Consider the following 11,603-nt stretch of genomic DNA (forward strand, 5'->3'; position numbering starts at 1 on the left):
TCTCTCCAGCTGCAAGTCACTGTCTCCATGGTAACTGCCTGTGGGGTCGATCCCATGCTCATCGCTGATGACCTCCCAAAACTGAAATGAAAGAACAATCACATCATGGTGTGACATCCTAATGTCACCAAGGATGGTCTTATCTTCCTGCCATGATCTTGGAGCAGCAGCCATTGCAGTCAGATGGTTTCTTGTCCTAGACAGAGACCAAAGAGCTGCACGACCCCATTTTCTGCAGCAGCTGCTGTTGCCAGGGGCTTAAAAATCCGCAGAGCATCGGCCATATTATGATGACAGACTGAAAGGCTAGGAGGACACAGGAGGAGGAGGGGACACAGCAGATTCCCTTCTGGGGAAGGGGTGGTGTTGCAAAGGCTGAGGGAGGTTCTGTTACCTCAGCCAGGGCTGAGTGTGGCTCCATCCCAGCTCATGGATGAGTCCTGGCAGGATGGAGGACAGGTGGACCCCACCCGGTGGCTGCTTCCAGGAATCAGTGTCTCCTGGCACAGACCCTATGCAGCCCTCTAACAGTATGCCACTGACCACAGCAGGGAATGGGCAAGGAACAGCAGACAGGAGCCTGGGCAGCAGTGGAAGGAGCTGGCCATCATGAGGGCTCTGACTCCATTGTGAGTGTGCAGCAGAAGAGGGGGCAGGGGTGGGCAATATGGCGGTTTTGAAAGAGACCATGTCCTTGCACAGGCTCCCGCCCACACCCATGCACCAGGGCCGCTGCTGCCTCCCCACCGTGGTCGGTAATTACAGCCCCCACCAATGCAGTCACCTGCTGCCCGGCAGAGGGGAAACGATAGCATCACGTTATATGTCATCACGTCTAGACGATGCCTGTGTAAGGGAATTGATCTAACACCCTCACGTGTGAGACCCGAAGGAAAACCTCTATAACATCTGTCAGTCCAGTGACACTGCATTTTTTCATTCAAACGACACAAAAATATACAAATTAAATTTCACACGAGGGTACCGGATAAATATGACCGTAGCCTCGATCCACAATTTAGAGACTAATACACCCAAAGTAATGCTAACTGCAGCCCGCATAAGGGTTGAGTATGAAGGATATTTAAAAGGCCCTGATTAAAGACACACACAGCTGCGTCGCCGCGGGCATCGTGGCAGGTCGAGCAGCTTCTTGGGCCCCACCCGGCGGCATGGCCGCAGAATATGCCACACCGGCAGCCTGGCGCTGTAGCAGCCTTCCCTGAGCCCCCGCCCCCGCCTCGGCCAGCACCTTCGGCGCCCCACACCCCGGCCTGCGGCCCCCACTGCCGCGGCGCGCCCACCTTGGCGCCGATCTGGTTGCCGCACTGGCCTGCCTGGATGTGCACGATCTCGCGCATGGTGCCGGTTGCGGAGCGGGTGGAGGCGCTGGTCCTCGGAGCAGTGAGTGCGGAGAGGACCGGCAAGCTCAGCAGCGCAGAGTCTGACATCTGCCGCCCCCCCGGCTCCGCCTTTTATACCAGGGGCCCGCCCCGCGGTGACGTCATGGTGGGCGGGCCTGCGGCAGTGGGGGTGGCTGGCCCGGCGGCCGCACCGCTAGGGGGAGCTGGGGTGTGGTGCACGGTGCAGAGGCGCCCTGGCTAGTGGCCGGGTCGAGGTGGGGTAGGAGCCACCTGACATTCAGCGGAAAAAAGCAGTGGTTGGGCTTTGGATCAAGCCAGCTGGCAGCTCCCTCCCCGCTCTATGAGTGAGGCCGCCCCTTCCCCTATCTGTGAGCGCGGCCTCACCCATCCCCGAGCCCTGCAGTCTCGCCGCAGTCCCCATCCTACCCCGCCTACTATGGCCGCTAGAAAGCCGCGGACCCTAGAACCGGGGAGTAGGACTGCCTCCAAACAGGGTCCTGGAGTCCGGGGGCGGGGAGAGGCATCGAGGAACCTTTTGGAGTGAGGAGCCTAGAACTGAAGCTACATTTTCCCTGGGGTGTCCAGCTATTCGCTTAGGTTTCCTGCATCCGGGCAGAGTCCTGGACTCCCTGCGTAGTTCTTTCCATTCCGAGTGGGAAATTGCGGCGAGTTAAACGCCGGGAGTGAGCGCCTCCCAGAGAGGAGTAGGGGCGCCCTGGAGGAGCTCCCATAGGCAGCTGTCTTAAAGGAAATCAAGGATGGCAGGGTGGGCAGCTTTTCACCTCTGCACGTAAAGAACATGATCAGCTTGAGAGACGCTAGGATAAGTGCTTAGTGCTGGATTTGTCGTGTAGTCTCCTTTGGGCTCTTGAGTACTCGGCCTCTTAAATGCAGAAAATTCTGCATGGGTGTGGGGAGGAGGAGGAGGGAGGAAGAGGGGAAGGAGTTGATGTGTTAATATGTTAGCTGGTGTCAGGGCACCTTACCTACCTTAGGTCATCTAATCCTCACAGCCTTACAGAGCTGCCCTGTCCAGTTCTGTTGCCTCCAGCCACATGTGGCTATTGAGCCCTTGAGTTGAAATGTGCTGTAAATGTAAAATCCACCCCAGATTTCCTGGACTCAGTAAGTTAAAATAATGTAAAATATTCTATTACTAGTTTTTAAATATTGACCACTTGTCAAAATAATGTTTTAGATACATTGTGTTAAATAGCATATTTTTTGAAGTTAATTCCACTTTTTAAACTTTCAAAGTCGTGTCTACTAGAAAATTTAAAATTACATATGTGGTTCACATTTGCTGCTCACATTATGCATATTTCTTTTGACAAGCCCTTGTTGAGTAAGCATTATTACCACCCCACCTTCACAGCTCAGAAATCAAGGCTGAAAGACCTGACCAGTCACAAAGCTGGTTACTGAAGGAATCGCAATTCTTTGTACCAGGAGAAGCCAGGTGAGTTTTAAAGGCTTGGGTAGGATGCAGACGTGGCAACGATGACCCTGCACAGTGGGCTAGGTAACTGGGGCCTAGGGACTGCCTTGTTTCACAGTCCATTCCAAATATAATGTGATGATAATTATAGGTGCCCCGGAGCTGGCTCTGTGAGTAGGAAATGAAAAGCTACATGTGAAAGCCAGTTGAGTTTATAGAACAAAAATGCCTCCATAAAACCCGAGGTGATGCCATCATTAGAAATATGAATCCCACTTGCCATGTTAATAGTCTGTCTATAGCCACTGTCGAAACTAAAAGTCAATATCTGTGAGTAGCCCCTGGGGCCCATTTGCGTCTGCATCACCCCAGCTTTAGGAAGCCAATCCTTCCCAGTCCACCCAGCACAAAAGCATGCAGGGGCCTGGTGCCTCCTCTCGTGGTGGGGATGGAGTTTTTAGAATTTCTCCATCTCTCTTCCCTGCCCTGCTGCTCGGCCCCTACTGGACAGCCTGTCCCACTGGGGCTATTCCCAGGTTCCCAGAGCTTGGCCTCCACCTTCCCCCAACTCCTACCTCAACTCCCACATCTTGGCTCTTCACTACCAACTGGAGCTGCTCCAGAGGATTGCCTTTCTCTGTGTAATTTCACTGATTACACAGTTCCACAATGATTTTCTGGAGATTACTGCTTCTTAGTCTTTGTGTTTAAATTCAAGGGGGAAATTTTAGGCCTTATAGGAACAAAAGATGAGACCTAGAAGGGACAATACTAGAGACATGGAGATCCTTAGCAGTGGGCATTTCCTACCTGGAGAGCACCAGATGGCCCCTTGGAGTGTGCTCACACTGCTGCTTCCCAGCTTGGCCCTTCAGCAGGTCCCCAACCTCCCTGCTACCACATCTGAAAAATGAGAACTGTGTTTTTGTTATGTTGCGAAGATACTAGGTGCTGTCTGTGAACTGAACATTAGTGAATGCACAATAAATAAACAAATGACAGTGTTTATGAGTGCAGGCTCAGGCCCAGGCAGAGAAAGTTCTTCCCAAGTGGGCTGCTTCCTGCTCAACAAATCCCGGGCCTGCCTGCTCTCTGGCTGTCTCCTCCCCTGGCACCGCCCCTGGCAGCTACTGGTTTATCCTCAGAGAAATGTGCACACACATTGTTAAATAATGCCTGCCCTGCCTAAAGTGACTCCTCTGAGGGCTGTGAGTTCCTGCTGTCCTCCCACAGAGTAGACACCCAAACCTGCCAGGCTGTCTCAAAGCCATGTTATTCTGTACAGCACAGATGCAGATAATAACAGAAGGAAATGGAACCAACTAGTTTTCCCCTCCCCAAAGCTGTTGAAGAGCTTTAGGAAAACATTTTATTCCCCTACTCTCTCCTTTTATCTATTTTTCTTTGTGCTAAAAAAGAACAGCTCCTCTTGCTGTTGGGGCTGTTGGGCAGGAGGATGGGGAAGGAGACCCACATCAGCCAGCCCCCAGTCACTTCCTGCTTTAGACTTGATGAAGCCACAGTGTTTGAGCTCCACCACTCCTACCCTGAAGGCATTGTGGGGTGATGATGGCAAAATTCAGACTAGAGAGTATGTTCCTAGTAGAAGGCGATGTGCTTGCCTTAGCCTCCCAAGTAGCTGGGACTATAGGCGCTCACCACAACACCCAGCTATTTTTTTTTTTTTTTTTGGTTGTAGTTGTCATTGTTTGGCAGGCCCGGGCTGGATTCGAACCCACCAGTTCCGGTATATGTGGCTGGCACCCTAGCTGCTTGAGCTACAGGGGCCAAGCAGAGCTTACCTTTCTCTCTGCCTGCCCTGCCCCATCTTCTGCCTTCAGAAGGCCCAACAGGAATGATTCTGATAAGAATGTTCTAGTGAAACATGCTCTGTAAATATGTGGTGTTATGACAATACTACTGTTAACCAATGCCATCTCTAAAGGTTACAGATATGATCAAGTTGAAATAGATTTAGTTGGTGCAAGTTATGGGGACTTGGGCTTTTTACCCCAGTTTCCTCTGCAGAATAATGAAAACACAAAAATCTCAATAATATAATTGTCTCAATTTTTATGGAACAGTTTCATATCCTATTTGTTTGTGCCCTCAGAACAAGCCCAGGGGACTAGGCACCTCCAACTTCTCTTTCCTATGAAATTCACCTAATGCAGCCCTACCTGCTACTTTAAAAAAAAAAAAAATCATCTCTTTATGAAAATGGAGGAATTTTTTTCTTTTTGCAGTTTTGGCCGGGACCAGGCTTGAACCTGCCACCACCCCCACCCCTACCCCCACCTCCCTCGGTATATGGGGCCAGCACCCTACTCCTTGAGCCACAGACACTGCCCAAAAATGGAGAAATTTTATTTAAAGCATTTAAGATACTTCCTTTGAAAAGAATATGAGCAGTCTTGGGGCAGTGCCTATGGCTCAAAGGAGTAAGGTGCCAGCCCCATATGCCGGAGGTGGTGGGTTCAAACCCAGTCCCGGCCAAAAACTGCAAAAAAAAAAGAATATGAGCAATCTGAACTCCAATTTAATTTGCTTTTAAAATATCAGCCCATCAAAGTTTACAAATGTTGCATCCGATGACACTAATAATTTAGAGTAAACACAATATATAGTAATTTTTTTTTCTGGCTACTTTCTGGAATGTGCCATATCCCAGAATTTTCCATTTTTATTACAATTATCAATTTGGGCCTTTCAAAACTGAAGATACCATTCCTGGTCAGATGTCAAATTCTTATTAAGTGCTTTCCCCAAATATACTATATATAAATATACATATTTGCATACAGTGTACACGTGAATTACATATGCATATATTTTATATACTTATTTTACACATATGCATATACATACTATAAATTTAGAAAATTTAGAAAGTACTAAGACCACAAGTTTATCTTTCTACAATTCTCTAGATATTTTTCCCCACTGTTCATGTTTAATGTCTTATCTTCCTCTTTGTTTTTCCTATTCTTAGTCGTTTAGTTTTTTGTTGGTTCCTTTGTGACACAATTTTAATTATTTTTGCCTCTGGCATTAAGAACAAAGAAATACTAAACCTTCTTTGCCATGATTTAAATCAGACGCAGTCTCACAAATCTTCAGATGTATGTTACCTACTCCCAACTGCTACCACTGTCCTCATAATCTAGAGTGTCTGGGATCATACCAAATCCGCTGATTAAACTCTCTCTGCTCCACATGGCTAATAACAGACTGGAATGAATCCTCCCCTGAACTTAATACCCAATTCCTTGACTGGTGAAGAGCACAGGCCCTAGAAGTTGATGACAAATCCTGACACTGCCACTTATTAGTTGTGTGATGTGGACAAGTTACTTAACTTCTCTGTGCCTCCCTTGCTTTATTGGTAAAGTGGGAATAATGATAGTAGCCACCTCCTGGAGTTGTAATAGGGCCTGCAATGTGTGAAAGCACTTAGAATACCACCTGCCCTACAGTAAGTGCTATATCTTAGCTATTACAATTGGTTTATTATTCCCTCCCTCCCTTCCTGGAGCTATTCTCTTCAAATCAGAACTCAACTCCAGTGTCACTTTCTCTGTGAGCTCCTATTAAGCAGAAATGATCCCTCTTCTTGCCCTATGCTGTTTGGTAGGCACCTTCCCTAATGTTCACCCCTAAACCCTGAAGCGCCCATGGTAAGGAAAGCTAGTCCTGCAGAAATGGACAAGCAGCAGAATTGCTAAGCTCTGAGGTGAGGCACCATGTGCGTGCCCTGCCCCCAGCCAGACCACCTTCTCTCCCAGGTCTTCAAGCTGTGGCAGTCACCAGTGGACACGAAGAACCCGGGAGAGCCTGTTCCCGTCACTTTCCAACTTTCTGCGCCACCTCTCTCTGGTCTAGGCTTTCTTCACACTTCACCAAGACCTAGGTTGCCAAGGAATTCGGGTGGGGCCGGCCACGCTGACTTCCATCTGCCACGTGGGTGCAGATAAAGGCACTGGTCATTTCTCTCCCAAGCTCGCAGAGCTTACAGTCGGTTCTGATTCACTTTCAAGGCAAACAGCAGTTACGGAAAGGATGACGTCAATATTTTCCTGCCGGTGGTGAGAGTGTCAGGTTGTCCAGAGCTTAACAATCCTGCCTTGTGCGGAGTGTGCGGGCGAGAGACTTATCGCCCCCTGGTGCCCGGCCTCGCAGCGCCACCCTCCCTGCCCGGTCTGTCCTGGCTTCTGCCGGGTCCCTGCCACTGCACAGACCAGCCAGGCTTCCAGCCCCTGAGGCAGAAGCCGCCGCCCCGCCCGCTGCCAGCTCTTAAGATCTCTCTTTCGGTGGAGCAACAACCAAACACTATAGAGCTCCTGAAATACTGCGGTGGGGGTGGGGGTGGGGCGCATTCGAAATAGGAAATGTCTTTTTTAAAATACTATAAAGGGATATTTAGGTACGTTTTTTCAAAAGTGCTGATTGCGCCTAGAACATTTAAGTTATGGGAAAATCCTGTCTCCTAGGGGGAACTGCAGAGAAACCTCAATCATTCCTGGTTCCAAGATTGCCTCCTTTGTTTCCCAACTAAATCCCCCAAACACTTGATCTGACTGTGTAGAAATACTGCTACTTGTTTATAACCAGTGATTATTTATGCCTAATTCTCATGTAGGCCAACAATAGAAATAGGCATTTTAATATAGAGTGGTTAATTTTGTTAAATTATTTGATGCCATGAAATTTTGTTACTGCTAATGTGACGTCCTGGCTATATATATATGTATACAAAAGTTTGACAATTAAGTTCATGAACTCATCCTAGAAAAAGTGCTACATACTTCATTGTTGAGTATCTCTACAGTCACCTTAGAAGTACTCCCTTTGGGAAGCCATGCACCATGCCAGCAACCAGGGCACTCTTAAAAGGAAATTTGAGACTCTTTTTCTGAAATGGCCATGAAAGCTGTTGTCATATTAATTTCTTGAGTGTCTTCAAAATGTCTTCCTTTCAATGTTTCCTTTATCTTCAGGTAAAGAAAAACGTCACTGGGGGCCAGATCAGGTGAATAGGGAGGGTGTCCCAATAAAGTTATTTATTTACTAGCTAAAAACTCCTTCACAGACAGTGCGGTGTGAGCTGGGGCATTGTCATGATGCAAGAGCAGTGAGTTGTTGGCCAGCATTTTCAGTTAAGATTTTCCCATTTCTCTATTAATGTTTGCTTGGTCTGTTAGCCTTTTCAGTCAGCCAATAATTTTGATACATAACTTGATGCATTTTTGCAATGTTTTGACAGTTATGCTCCTTGCTGGCTGCATTGACCTCTCTTCATCAGTGACACTTTCTCTCCCCTTGGAAAAACATCCATTTGTATACTGCCATTTTCTTCATGGTATTATCCCCATAAAATTGGACTAATATGACTCAGATTTCACTTCCCCTCTTGCCAAGTTTAACAGTAAATATAATATTTGTTCTAATTCAAGCTCCAATATTCTGGTGAAGGCACATAAAAATACACAACAATGAATACCACTCAGCAAGACACTGCCATGAATCAACATGAACACAACTGTAAGACTGATATACCAAGGTTATAAAACCTTACCAAATTGTTTGTACAGTGCTGCCAACACAAGCACAGGGTGGCAAGTTCATGAACTTAATTATACTGGGGTTAATTGGAAGGAACACTTATGAACACTTGTTATTTCCTCTCTCTAAACTTATCAGTAACATTAATTTTACCATAAGGACTGTACTTACTAGTCTTCCAGATCTAAGAAAATATTTGAAGACGTTAAAATATAAAAACAAAACTGTAATAGTAAAATGAATAAATGTTTAATTAAATAACTACAGAATGTGTCAATGAGTCAAATGCCACTCAACTTTTACATCATAACATTTAAATTACAATTAATATAAAAAAGTTAACAAATAGAAATTTAAGGATATCTGATATGAGGTGTGATGGTTTCTCCGAAAGTAAGAGTACCAAGTATCTACGGAGCTCTTTATCTCTCTCTATTCATCACCTGCCATTTTGTATCATTTTCTGGTTACAAAGAAATGAGTAGATTTTTTAAATCACTGGACAAAAGGAGGAGATTAAGGAAGATGGAGACAAATATGTGAGAGAGACTTTCTCTGAGAGAGGTTTAATAAGAGGGATTTTATAATGCTGTGAAAATTGAAAGAGGGAAGGGATTTACCTGCTATGTGCCCAGTTAACTTGGAGGAAATCAGAGGACAAATGTTGGGCAGACATTCTCCTCACTGGCCAGCAGGGGGCTCATGACCAAGAGCGGCTTAGTTGCTGCGTGTGTGTTGGGAGAAAAGGAGAGAATAAGACGTTTTTGTGAATGATAGGATTGAAAAGTAATGTGCAACCAGATGTGTTTCAAAATTAAAAAAGTGTTAATAATGGGGGCGGTGCCTGTGGCTCAAAGGAGTAGAGCGCCAGCCCCATATGCTGGAGGTGGCAGGTTCAAACACAGCCTCCGCCAAAAACTGCAAAAAAACAAAACAAAACAAAAAAGCTGTTAGTCATGAATACATGTATACTGACATGCTGACATTATCTACAGATGACTCTTAAGGTTAGGTAGTTTTGTAATTAGTGAGGCATTATCAGTCCCATTGAGATGCCAGTAGTGACTCTGAGGGGAAAACCACAAATTGTTTTTCCTCTGCTCTCACACCACAACAACCAACGCAGAAAACTTATATGAACAGATGTGTAGGGGTATTTCCCACACACGAAGAAAGCAAGGAATTCTGCAAGGAATACCTAATGGGTATCCTCTAGTTCAATTTTGACACTGTCTCCCTGGAGATAACATCAGACCTCACAGATTAAGAGCTCAGTCCCCAAGTCTTCCCCTCCACCTTCAGATGCCAATCACAAGTCCTAGGTTGTTCTGTCTGGGCATCTGACTGGCTGGCTGTAAATCAGGGATCCCATGACCCCCTTCTTGGGTTTAATTAATTTTCCAGAGCAGCTCACAGAATTCAGAAAAACACTCATGTTTACCAGTTTATTGTAAAGAATATTACAAAGAATACAGATGAATAGACACACAGGGTGAGGTATGGGGGAAGGGATATAGAGCTCCCCGGGCACACTTCCATCCTGGAACCTCCATGTGTTCAGCCACCTGGAGGCTCTCCAAACCCCGTCCTTTGGGGACTTTACAGAAGCTTCGTTAAGTAGGGATAATTCATTAAACCACTGGCTAATTGTGATCAATTTAACCTCCAGCCTCTCTCCCCTCTCTCTCAACCTCTCCAAGGTTGGTGGGTAGGCTGAAAGTTCCAACCCTGTTCCCTTATTCTTTCTGGTGAGCAGCACTCCCCCTCACCCTTACCCCCTCCCCCCACAACCTGGAGTTACCTAGGGGCTGCCAGCCACTTGTCAACCACTAGCACACAAAATGACATCAATTTTGGAGAGTCTAAAGATTTGAGAAATTGTTTGTTTGGAAATAAGGTCAAAGACCAAACAAATATTTCACACTGACCTTAGAGAAATGAAGCTGAGGCCTTTCACAGTGAGGCAAGCACAGACCAGCGATGGGAAGAGAGAGGGAGACCAGAGGCCAAGGCCAGCAGCCCATGTTCTGGATTAGCTAATGAGCTGCCAAATCTGACTAGAGATAGGGTGGGAATCAAATCTACAGTGCTATCTTAGATCTAGCTGAAAGGCCTTAATGGGGGAAGCAAGACAAGAAAGCCAGGACACACATATTGGAGGTGAGTTAGAATGAGACCCCTGCTCTGTAGGGCTGACTCAGAAAAATTTAGATTGCTACTCTCAATTCAGCCAGAGCTAAATTTCCACTGTAGCTGCCTTCAGCAGCAAATTTAATTTACTGAATCAGAACTAGTTCTCAGTGCAGTTGTAAGGTGGTTACATTTCCTTTTTGATTCTTTCCCTCCCCCTTGCTACCCTTCCCCATTTTGGGCACAGAGGCACCAATCCTTAAAGTTAGTACCACAGAATAATTTAATACCAATCAATTAAGGCCTTATGCTGATGAGTGAGTATATTAACTCTCCCAAGAACGTTTACAGAAAGCCATAGACTTTCTGGTTAAAGGAATCTTAAGATCATATATTAAAAAATTAAAAGATATTCCAAGATACGTCTACCTTGGTTTCCCTTTACAGAACCCCTGATCAGTTACATTAGCTTGTCCTTGAACACCTCCCTCAACAGGGTGCTTATTACAGAACCAATTATTGTACACTTGTGTGACAAGTACCTTCTATGTATATTTAACTTAAACCTTAAAATAACCCTCTAAAGTGGGTAAAATAAACCATTTTCTGCATTAAAAAACTAAGGCTCAGATATTGAAATACTTGACTAAGGCCATACAGTTAGTAAGTAGAAAAATCACTTACTTTATAACCTCAGGTTCATCCTGTGCCAAAGACCATGGTGTTTCCATTCCCCCCAAACAGCCCATGTGTGGTAGATAGAATTCTAAGGTGGCCCAAGATTTAACTGGGCCAGGTGTATACACACTTTTTCCTAGTTATTCAATCAAACACAAATCAAGGCACTACTGTGATGGGATTGTGCAGAAGTCGTTAAGTTGCCAAAAGGTGACTTAAGATAAGGCTATTATCTGGGGCCTGCAGCCCAGCCCTCCAATAGTCTGAGGGACAGTGAACTGGCCCCCTGTTTAAAAAGTTTGAGGACCCCTGCATACCAACTGACATGTGGCCTTTAGCTGTTGGCTCTGGAGTGGCCCCTTGGCTAACCTATGTGTCTTCTGCAGGCTGTCTTTCAGGTATCTGTGATTTTCATGGTGCTCTAAAGTTCT

General features: G+C 46.0%; 1 pseudogene across 1 annotated transcript in view; it reads right to left on the reverse strand.

Annotated features, from left to right (window-relative positions):
- The window catches only part of LOC111721730, a 3,863-nt pseudogene extending 2,439 nt beyond the window's left edge, over positions 1–1,424 (reverse strand). The window contains exons 1-2 of the transcript XR_002773016.1: positions 1,305–1,424; positions 6–81 (exon numbers count right to left, since the gene is read on the reverse strand). The product of XR_002773016.1 is annotated as a tubulin beta chain-like (transcript). The remainder of the gene's footprint in view (positions 1–5; positions 82–1,304) is intronic.
- Positions 1,425–11,603: the final 10,179 nt, after the last annotated feature.

This window comes from Otolemur garnettii, unplaced genomic scaffold (genome assembly GCF_000181295.1).
Source record: "Otolemur garnettii isolate 467f Iridium unplaced genomic scaffold, OtoGar3 scaffold00026, whole genome shotgun sequence".
Taxonomy (NCBI): domain Eukaryota; kingdom Metazoa; phylum Chordata; class Mammalia; order Primates; family Galagidae; genus Otolemur; species Otolemur garnettii.